Genomic DNA, 12,249 nt, shown 5'->3' on the forward strand with positions numbered 1-12,249 from the left:
GCATTTATATGCTATTTTATATGATTTTTGGGACTAAGCTATTAACCTAGAGCCCAGTGCCACTTTCTGTTTTTTCCTTGTTCTTGAGTATCACAGAAAAGGAAAATGAAACGAAGTCCAATTGACCTGAAATATCATGGAGATTATTTTTGGACCAGAAGAAGCCAACGGAGTATCGGAGATGGGCCAGAAGAGTCCCGAGGCACCCACGAGGGTGGGGAGCGTGCCCCCTACCTCATGGCCGCCTCGGAGACCCCCCTGACTTGTTCCCGACGCCAACATCTCTTATATATACCCAAACTTCCAGAACATAACCTAGATCGGGAGTTCCGCCACCGCAAGCCTTTGTAGCCACCAAAAACCAATCTAGACCCGTTCCGGCACCCTGCCGGAGGGGGGGAATCCCTCTCCAGTGACCATCTTCATCATCCCGACGCTCTCCATGACGAGGAGGGAGTAGTTCACCCTCTGAGTTGAGGGTATGTAGCAGTAGCTATGTGTTTGATCTCTCTCTCTCTCGTGTTCTTGATTTGGCACGATCTTGATGTACCGCGAGCTTTGCTATTATAGTTGGATCTTATGATGTTTCTCCCCCTCTACTCTGTTGTAATGGATTGAGTTTTCCCTTTGAAGTTATCTTATCGGATTGAGTCTTTAAGGATTTGAGAACACTTGATGTATGTCTTGCATGTGCTTACCTGTGGTGACAATGTGATATTCACGTGATCCACTTGATGTATTTTTTGGTGATCAACTTGCGAGTTCCGTGACCTTGTGAACTTATGCATAGGGGTTGGCACACATTTTCGTCTTGACTCTCCGGTAGAAACTTTTGGACACTCTTTGGAGTTCTTTGTGTTGGTTGAATAGATGAATCTAAGATTGTGTGATGCATATCGTATAACCATACCCACGGATACTTGAGGTGACATTGGAGTATCTAGGTGACATTAGGGTTTTGGTTGATTTGTGTCTTAAGGTGTTATTCTAGTACGAACTCTATGATAGATCGAACCAAGAATAGCTTCGTGTTATTTTACTACGGACTCTTGAATAGATCGATCAGAAAGAATAACTTTGAGGTGGTTTCGTACCCTACAATAATCTCTTCATTTGTTGTCCGCTATTAGTGACTTTGGAGTGACTCTTTGTTGCATATTGAGGCATAGTTATATGATCCAGTTATGTTATTATTGTTGAGAGAACTTGCACTAGTGAAAGTATGAACCCTAGGCCTTGTTTCCTAGCATTGCAATACCATTTACGCTCACTTTTACCACTTGCTACCTTGCTGTTTTTATATTTTCAGATTACAAAAACCTATATCTACCATCCATATTGCACTTGTATCACCATCTCGTCGCCGAACTAGTGCACCTATACAATTTACCATTGTATTGGGTGTGTTGGGGACACAAGAGACTCTTTGTTATTTGGTTGCAGGGTTGTTTGAGAGAGACCATCTTCATCCTATGCCTCCCACAGATTGATAAACCTTAGGTCATCCACTTGAAGGAAATTTGCTACTGTCCTACAAACCTCCGCACTTGGAGGCCCAACAACGTCTACAAGAAGAAGGTTGTGTAGTAGACATCAATTGGTACCTTGTACCCTCATACATCCTAACTATTCTTCCATCTGGATAGAAATGTGAGGTGGAGTAGAATTGCATAATAAGTTCATCACTCCACTTAGTGAGTTTCTAACCCACAAAGTTATCTACTCCACAAGACTTGAAACTTTCATGCACTCCTGGAAAATGATCCTCATTCTCATCAATGTAATCCCAATCTGCCCACTTCATATCACACACAATTGGCTTCTTGTCAAGCAAGATGGTTTCATAGAAATCCTGCTGCTCTTTGGTATGGAACCTGTAGTCCACAACAATTCTTCTCCTTGAAGCATATGGACCAGACTGTCTCCAAAGTCTGAGACCTGCATCTTTCCTAATTTTTATGTCTTCTGCCACTGGATGGCTGTCATTATGATCTAGAATTTTTGGTTTGAGCTTCCTAGGCACTTGGGCTTCGGCATCCTCTTCATCAATATCAAGCACTGGGGTCTTGTTCTTCTCAGCAGCTGGAATATTCCTTGCGCTCCTCTTGGGCTTTGAAGTCTTTGAAGCTTGAGCAGAAGCTTTGGGGGCAGTCTTGGGCTTTGAAGGGGTAGCCCCAGACTTGATGGCATCCCCCATCAGCTTTTGAGTCTTTGATGCTGTTGCAACATCCTCTTCCTCTTCTTCATCTTTAGCTGGATCTCTCATCATAGAGGATCTGCCAATAACTTTGGCAATGGTCTTCTTGACCCTCTCCTTCCTCTTCTTGCCTTCACCAGCAACCTCTTAAGTTGACTTAGAAGTCTCAAGAGTGGGGGCTCTGGCTTTTGACATGGGAATCCTCTTAGCAGGTGCCTTCTTGTGCAAACCAGGCTTCGTGGATGCAGCTGTGCCAAACTCCTTTTTGACAACCTTCTTCTTGGAGCTCACTTCCTCCTCAGTAGCCATATAGTCCTCATCCTTTGAGTCAGAATTCATCTTCTTTCTCTGCCTAGTAGCTGCTTTGGGCAAATTGCTTGGAGTGCTCCTACTGCCATCATCATAGCTGCTAGAGAGACTAGTGCCCTCACTCATGTTCACTTGCTCTTCTGACTTGTTTTGGCTATCACTCTAATTAGACATACTGGCAAAGCAAACTGACAGCAGACCCTGTGAATAGATATAGATGAGGTAGAGTGGATGAGCATCACAAAGTGCAGAGTTTCTGCAAAACAAATGAGTCAAAAACTTAGTTTTAGTTTTCCAAAGAAAGCATTTCAGAGCTACCGATTTGTTAAACTCGGTGACACCGATGCAAATTTTGGAGTCTAAACTAGTGAAATCGGTCAGACCGAGACATAGTTCGGTGACTCCGAGATTGCTAGGGTTTCACTAAGAGTTGAAATCGGTCACACCGATTTCCAACTTTCCGTCAGACCAAAAAGTGCAAGTGCAATTGCCTAGGCCAAATCGGTGAGACCGATTTCCACAACTCGATCGGTCCGAGATGAGTTCAGTGGAAACCTAACCCTAAATTTTCGAATCAAATCTAATCTATGGGATGTTCTGCTGGACAGGATGATCTCAAATGTGGCAAGAAACATGGCATTGACCTTGTGCTTAGAATCGGAGGTAAAAAGAATGCACAAGGGGTCGAACTCATACCCTAGTTCGGCGATGAGCTCACTACGGCGGCAACGGCGGTGTTGAAATCTGTTGACGGCGATGGAAACCAGTGGCGAGAGGTCACTGGCGATGAGGAGACGATCCGGAGACCCAAGGCGGTAGAGCAGGACACGCGGGATGAATATTTTTGGAGAAATTTCCAAAATTCAACCCGTCGGTATATATATCCTTACACTGTCGGTGTGAGCGAGTGGAACAACTCGGTGGCACCGAGATGCAGAATCGCAAGCGGTTACTGCAACTCGGTGTGACCTAAAAGTTTGAATCGGTTGCACCGAGATTTAAAACCTAGATCAACTCAGTGAACTCGGTGTGATCGAAGTGGATGGATTGGTCAGACCGAAATGCACAGAGAGGTTTTGGAAGTTCAAGTCTATGACGAATCGGGGACTCCGAGTGCTCCTCACACAGAGTGTTCGAATCTGACTTGATCAAACTTTGTGATGTAGCATGAATAGAGTTTGAGATGATGAAAGCATAGATAGATAGAGGAGGTTCTTAGGAATTCTTACCCATCCATTTGGCAAAAGAAAAAGAGTCAGACAATCAAAGCAACAAATGGATGTCCTCGAATGAGTAAAGTATGCAACCAACATGCTCACACAATAAAATTACAAATGAAATATGTGGCAAAGCATGCACAAACACTCTAGCATCTATCAAGCAATTGGTGATGACTAGGTCATCTATATATGAGTATATTGACTTAGGAGTCAAATGAGAACATTTGATCATAGGCTATACTCATCGTTTAAGCACAAGTGGGGTTACCACTTTTACATAAAGCATTGTTGTGTTCACACCATTAGAGTTGCTTTAGCTCAATTATTAGAGTAAAGCTCCCCTAGATGTGATATCCCCCCTAAGAGGGATGAACTAACCTTGGGTTTTGTCAATGATGACTTCATGTAGTTGTTGAAGATGTGGATGCTCAAAGTTGATGTAGATCATTTGGAGCAATCCATTGGAGTGAGTTGCACTTTCAATACCTACACGGGTTAGTCCCACATGGAACAAACAAGGATATCCATAGACATAGAGTGATGTTCACACAAGATGATGTCCATGAAAGCATTATGTTACCTTGTCCCTTGTCTTACCAGCAAGAGGGTTTGTGACTCCTTGAAGTAGTGCAAGATGTGGAAGTTGTTTGCACTTGTCCTCGCCAAAATGATATGAGTGAAGTATGTTGGCGGAGTCACCCTCAAGAACTCTCTAGTTCTTCTTCTTCAGGATCCACATCATCTTGATGGGAATCCTTGGAGTTGTAGTCGTACTTGATGTAGTCTTGGGAACCCACTTGACCAAGGCCTTGGGAGATTCTTCAAATGCATCAATATCCTCTTGAAGCTTGTACTTTCCTTGAGCTTGTGTCCCCTTGAAAGAAGTAGGATCATACTTCTCTTGTTGAGGAACAAAATTGGTCTTAGGGTATTGATCTTCTTCCCACTCAACTCCATTGGCATTGAACTTTCATTCAAAACCAACACTTTGATTCTTCCGGTGCCTTCCTTGCTTGCATACAATTTCCTCAAATTGCTTACTCCTGGCAAGGCTCTTGTAAACACCTTTCTCTATAATTCCCTTCAATAAGCTATTTTCTTGCTCAAGTGTAACTTGGCTAAGAGAATCATTAGTGGAATCAAGAGAACTACTAGAAGCAACAATGCTAGATTTAACATGATCATCGTTACTACTAGAAGAAGAATCTTTCTTACTCTTGTTGCTGGACTTTACTTGTGGCATGTAAGTAGACAAGAGTAAACACTTGGCAATGTAAGAAGAAATTTTCTTGCAAAGATCATAATTGATTGCTTTTAAGAACCCATGCTCTTGCTCAAGGTTGAGCTTTTCAAAGTGTAGCTTCTCATGAGTCTTTAAAAGTTCTCGATGATATTCCAAGGTAGTTTCATGAGCTAACTTAAGAGTGTTTAGTTCTTTAGTTAGACGCTCAATCTCCTTCTTATCATCATCATTCATTTTATCTTGACTAGCATGATTAATAGCAATTTCATCATAGTTTTCATCATTAGAGTTTTCAACAAGTAAATCCTCATCACCTAGCAAATCATCTTCATCACTATTGAAATCAACATACTCGGGGTGTGATACTGCTACCTCTTGAGCACTGCGTTGGATTTCCGTGAAGAGGAGAGAATGATGCAGCAAAGTAGCGTAAGTATTTCCCTCAGTTTTTGAGAACCAAGGTATCAATCCAGTAGGAGGCTACGTGCGAGTCCCTCGTACCTACACAAAAACAATAGCTCAACGCAACCAACACGCTTAGGGGTTGTCAATCCCTTCACGGTCACTTACGAAAGTGAGATCTGATAGAGATGATAAATAATATTTTTGGTATTTTTGGTATAAAGATGCAAAGTGAAAATTAAAAGGCAAAGTAAAAAAGCAAAGCAATAATAAAGTGATGGAGATTGATATGATGAGAAAGAGACCCGGGGGCCATAGGTTTCACTAGTGGCTTCTCTCAAGAGCATAAGTATTCTACGGTGGGTGAACAAATTACTGTTGAGCAATTGACAGAATTGAGCATAGTTATCAGAATATCTAGGTATGATCATGTATATAGGCATCACGCCCGAGACAAGTAGACCGACTCCTGCCTCCATCTACTACTATTACTCCACTCATCGACCGCTATCCAGCATGCATCTAGAGTATTAAGTTAAAAACAGAGTAATGCCTTAAGCAAGATGACATGATGTTGAGGGATAGTTTCATGTAATATGATAAAAAACCCATCTTGTTATCCTCGATGGCAACAATACAATACGTGCCTTGCTGCCCCTTCTGTTACTGGGAAAGGACACCGCAAGATCGAACCCAAAGCTAAGCACTTCTCCCATGGCAAGAAAAACCAATCTAGTAGGCCAAACCAAACTGATAATTCGAAGAGACTTGCAAAGATAACCAATCCTACATAAAAGAATTCAGAGAAGATTCAAATATTATTCATAGATAGACTGGATCATAAACCCACAATTCATCGGTCTCAACAAACACACCGCAAAAAGAAGATTACATCGAATAGATCTCCACAAGAGAGTGGGAGAAAATTGTATTGAGATCCAAAAAGAGAGAAGAAGCCATCTAGACACTAACTATGGACCCATAGGTCTAAAGTAAACTACTCACACTTCATCGGAGGGGCTTGGATGATGATGTAGAAGCCCTCCGTGATCGATGCCCCCTCTAGCGGAGCTCCGGAACAGGCCCCAAGATGGGATCTCGTGGATACAGAAAGTTGCGGTGGTGGAATTAGGTTTTTGGCTCCGTCCCCGATCGTTTGGGGGTACATAGGTATATATAGGAGGAAGAAGTACATCGATGGAGCTTTCAGGGGCCCATGAGGTAGGGGCGCGCCCTCCACCCTCGTGGCTGCCTCGTGGCTTTCTTGATGGAGGGTCCAAGTCTCCTGCATCTTATCTGATGAGAAAATCACGTTTCTGAAGGTTTCATTCCGTTTGGACTCCATTTGATATTTTGTTTCTCCGAAACACTGAAATAGGCAAAAAAACAGCAATTCTAGGTTGGGCCTCTGGTTAATAGGTTAGTCCCAAAAATAAAATAAAAGTGGATAATAAAGCCCAATAATGTCCAAAACAGTAGATAATATAGCATGGAGCAATCAAAAATTATAGATACGTTGGAGACGTATCAAGCATCCCCAAGCTTAATTCCTGCTCGTCCTTGAGTAGGTAAATGATAAAAACAGAATTTTTGATGTGGAGTGCTACTTGGCATATTTTTAATGTAATTCTTCTTAATTTTGGTATGAATATTCAGATCCGAAAGATTCAAGACAAAAGTTCATATTGACATAAAAATGATTATACTTCAAGCATACTAACTAAGCAATTATGTCTTCTCAAAATAACATGGCCAAAGAAAGTTCATCCCTACAAAATCATATAGTTTAGTCATGTTTCATTTTCGTCACACAAGAATGCTATCATCATGCACAACCCCGATGACAAGCCAAGCAATTGTTTCATACTTTAGTAATCTCAAACCTATAAACTTTCACGCAATATATGAGCGCGAGCCATGGACATAGCAGTATGGGTGGAATAGAATATAATGAGGGGGTTATGTGGAGAAGACAAAAAAGGAGGAAGTCTCACATCAACGAGGCTAATCAATGGGCTATGGAGATGCCCACCAATTGATGTTAATGCAAGGAGTAGGGATTGCCATGCAACAGATGCACTAGAGCTATAAATGTATGAAAGCTCAACAAAAGAAACTAGTGGGTGTGCATCCAACTTGCTTGTTCACGAAGACCTAGGGCACTTGAGGAGGCCCATTGTTGGAATACATAAGCCAAGTTCTATAACAAAAAAATTCCCACTAGTATATGAAAGCGATAACATGAGAGACTCTCTACTATGAAGATCATGGTGCTACTTTGAAGCACAGTGTGGCAAGGGATAGTAACATTGTCCCTTCTCTCTTTTTCTCTCATTTTTTGGGCCTTTTGTTTTTTATGGCCTTTCTCTCTTTTTTTGGGCCTTCTCTTTTTTATGGCCTTTCCTTTTTTTATATTCCTCACTTGGGACAATGCTCTAGAAAATGATGATCATCACACTTCTATTTATTTACAACTCAATGATTACAACTCGATACTAGAACAAAGATGACTCTATATGAATGCCTCCGGTGGTGTACCGGGATATGCAATGAACCAAGAGTGACATGTATGAAAGAATTATGAACGGTGGCTTTGCCACAAATACTATGTCAACTACATGATCATGCTAAGCAATATGACAATGATGAATGTGTCATGATGAACGAAATTATGGAAAGTTGCATGGCAATATATCTCGGAATGGCTATGGAAATACCATAATAGGTAGGTATGGTGGCTGTTTTGAGGAAGATATAAGGAGGTTTATGTGTGAAAGAGCGTATCATATCACGGGGTTTGGATGCACCGGCGAAGTTTACGCCAACTCTCAATGTGAGAAAGGGCAATGCACGGTACCGAAGAGGCTAGCAAGGATGGAAGGGTGAGAGTGCGTATAATCCATGAACTCAACATTAGTCATAAAGAACTCACATACTTATTGCAAAAATCTACAAGTCATCAAAAACCTTGGTACTACGTGCATGCTCCTAGGGGGATAGATTGGTAGGAAAAGACCATCGCTCGTTCCCGACCACCACTCATAAGGAAGACCATCAAATAACACCTCATGTTTCAAATTTGTTGCATAACGTTTACCATACGTGCATGCTACGGGACATGCAAACCTCAACACAAGTATTTACCAATTTCACAACTACTCAACTAGCACGATTTTGATATTATTACGTCCATATCTCAAAACAATCATCAAGCATCAAACTTCTCTTAGTATTCAACACACTCATAAGAAAGTTTTATTATTAATCTTGCATACCAAGCATATTAGGATTTTAAGAAAATTACCATGCTATTAAGACTCTCAAAATAATCTAAGTGAAGCATGAGAGATCAATAGTTTCTATAAAACAAATCCACCACCATGCTCTAAAAGATATAAGTGAAGCACTAGAGCAAAACTATAAAGCTCAAAAGATATAAGTGAAGCACATAGAGTATTCTGTCAAATTCCAAATTATGTATGGCTCTCTAAAAAGGTGTGTACAGAAAGGATGATTGTGGTAGACTAACAAGCAAATACTCAAATCATAAAAGACCCTCCAAGCAAAACACATATCATGTGGTGAATAAAAATATAGCTCCAAGTAAAGTTACCGATAGAAGTAGACGAAAGAGGGGATGCCTTCCGGGGCATCCCCAAGCTTTGGCTTTTAGGTGTCCTTAGATTATCTTGGTGGTGCCATGGGCATCCCCAAGCTTAGGCTCTCTCCACTCCTTGTTGCATAATCCATCAAATATTTACCCAAAACTTGAAAACTTCACAACACAAAACTTAAAGTAGAAAATCTCGTGAGCTTCGTTAGCGAAATAAAACAAAAGACCACTTCAAGGTACTGTAATGAACTCATTCTTTATTTATATGGGTGTTATACCTACTGTATTCCAACTTCTCAATGGTTCATAAACTATTTTACTAGCCAAAGATTCATCAAAATAAGCAAACAACACACGAAAAACAGAATCTGTCAAAAACAGAATAGTCTGTAGTAATCTGTAGCTAGCGCAATATCTGGAACCCCAAAAATTATAAAATAAATTTCTGGACGTGAGTAATTTATCTATTAATCATCTTCAAAAATAATTAACTAAATAGCACTCTCCAAATAAAAATGACAGCAGTTCTTGTGAGCGCTAAAGTTTCTGTTTTTTACAGCAAGTTCAACAAGACTTTCCCCAAGTCTTCCCAACGGTTCTACTTGGCACAAACACTAATTAAACACAAAAAACACAACCAAAATATAGGCTAAATAATTTATTTATTACTAAGCAGGAGCAAAAATCAAGGAATAAAAATAAAATTGGGTTGCCTCCCAACAAGCGCTATCGTTTAACGCCCCTAGCTAGGCATAACAAGCAAGAATAGATCTAGGTATTGCCATCTTTGGTAGGCAATCCATAAGTGGCTCTCATGATAGATTCATATGGTAATTGTTTTTTCTAGGGAAGTGTTCCATGCCCTTTTTGAATTGAAATTGATATCTAATATTCCCTTCCTTCATATCAATAATTGCACCAACCGTTCTAAGGAAAGGTCTACCGACAATAATAGGGCAAGAAGGATTGCAATCTATATCAAGAAAGATAAAATCTACGGGCACATAATTCCTATTTGAAACAATAAGAACATCATTAATTCTTCCCATAGGTTTCTTAATAGTGGAATCCGCAAGATGCAAGTTTAGAGAGCAATCATCAAAATCACGGAAATCTAGCAAATCACACAAAGTTTTGGGAATAGTAGAGACACTAGCACCCAAATCACACAAAGCATAAAACTCATAATCTTTAATTTTAATTTTAATAGTAGGTTCCCACTCATCATAAAGTTTTCTAGGGATAGAAACTTTCAACTCAAGTTTTTCTTCATAAGATTGCATCAAGGCATCAACGATATGTTCGGTAAAGGCTTTATTTTGACTATAAGCATGAGGAGAATTTAGCACGGATTGCAACAAGGAAATACAATAAATTAAAGAGCAATTTTCATAATTAAATTCCTTGAAATCCAATATAATGGGTTCAACATCATCTAGGGTTTTATTTCTTTTAATCCCACTTTTATCAATTTCACCATCAAGATCTAAATACTCCGAATTTTTAGAACGCCTTCTAGGTAAAGGTGGATCGTATTCAGTCCCATCATTATCAAGATTAATATTGCAAAACAAAGATTTAATAGGGGACACATCAATAACTTTTAGATCTTCATCATTATTTTCATAGGAACTAGAATAACACGCTTTAATAAAGGCATCTTTCATAGCACGCGTCCTAGCGGTTCTTTCCTTGCACTCATCAACGGAAATTCTCATGGCTTTGAGAGACTCATTGATATCATGCTTAGGAGGAATAGATCTAAGCTTTAAAGAATAAACATCAAGAGAAATTCTATCAACGTTCCTAGCCAAATCATCAATCTTAAGCATTTTTTCTTCAATCATAGCATTAAAATTCTTTTGCGAAGAAATAAATTCTTTAATATTAGATTCAAAATCAGAGGGCATCTTATTATAATTTCCATAAGAATTGTTGTAGGAATTACCATAATTATTAGAGGGATTAATAGGATAAGGCCTAGGATTGAAATTTCCTCTATACGCGTTGTTACCAAAATTGTTCCTACCAACAAAATTCACATCCATAGATTCATTATTATTATCAATCAAAGTATACAAGGGCATATCATTAGGATCAGAAGAAACACTCTTATTAGCAAATAATTTCATAAGTTCATCCATCTTTCCACTCAAAACATTAATTTCTTCTATCGCATGCACCTTTTTATTAGTAGATCTTTCAGTATGCCATTGAGAATAATTAACCATAATATTATCTAGGAGTTAGTAGCTTCTCCTAAGGTGATTTCCATAAAAGTGCTTCCTGCGGCCGAACCCAAAAGATTTCTAGAAGAAAAATTCAATCCGGCATAAAATTTTTGTATAATCATCCACAAATTTAAACCATGAGTAGGGCAATTATGTATCTTTAATTTCATTCTCTCCCAAGCTTGTGCAACATGTTCATGATCAAGTTGCTTAAATTCATAATATCGTTTCTAAGAGAGATGATCTTAGAGGGAGTAAAATACTTAGAGATAAAAGCATTTGCACTTGTTCCATGAATCAATACTATTTTTAGGCAAAGATGAAAACCAAGCTTTAGCACGATCTCTAAGCGAAAAAGGAAATAGCTTCAATTTAACAATATCATTATCGACATCTTTCTTCTTTTGCATGTCACACAAATCAACGAAGCTATTAAGATGGGTAGCGGCATCTTCACTAGGAAGGCCGGAGAACGGATCTTTCATGACAAGATTCAGCAAAGCAGCATTAATTTCACAAGATTCAGCATCGGTAAGAGGAGCAATCGGAGTGCTAATAAAATCATTGTTGTTGGTATTGGTGAAGTCACACAATTTAGTATTATCTTGAGCCATTGCGACAGACAAGCAAACAAAAAGGCAAACGGGCAAAAAGAGGCAAATAGAGAAAGAGAGGGAGGATAGAGAGAGAGAGAGGGCGAATAAAACGGCAAGGGTGAAGTGGGGGGAGGAAAACGAGAGGCAAATGGCAAATAATGTAATGCGGGAGATAGGGATTGTAATGGGTACTTGGTATGTTGTCTTTTGTGCAGACTCCCCGGCAACGGCGCCAGAAATTCTTCTTGCTACCTCTTGAGCACTACATTGGATTTCCTCGAAGAGTAGAGGATGATGCAACAAAGTAGCGTAAGTATTTCCCTCAGTTTTTGAGAACCAATGTATCAATCCAGTAGGAGGCTATGCGCGAGTCCCTTATACCTACACAAAAACAATAGCTCAATGCAACCAACGCGCTTAGGGGTTGTCAATCCCTTC

Source organism: Triticum urartu, chromosome 2, assembly GCF_003073215.2.
Source record: "Triticum urartu cultivar G1812 chromosome 2, Tu2.1, whole genome shotgun sequence".
NCBI classification, from domain to species: Eukaryota; Viridiplantae; Streptophyta; class Magnoliopsida; order Poales; family Poaceae; genus Triticum; species Triticum urartu.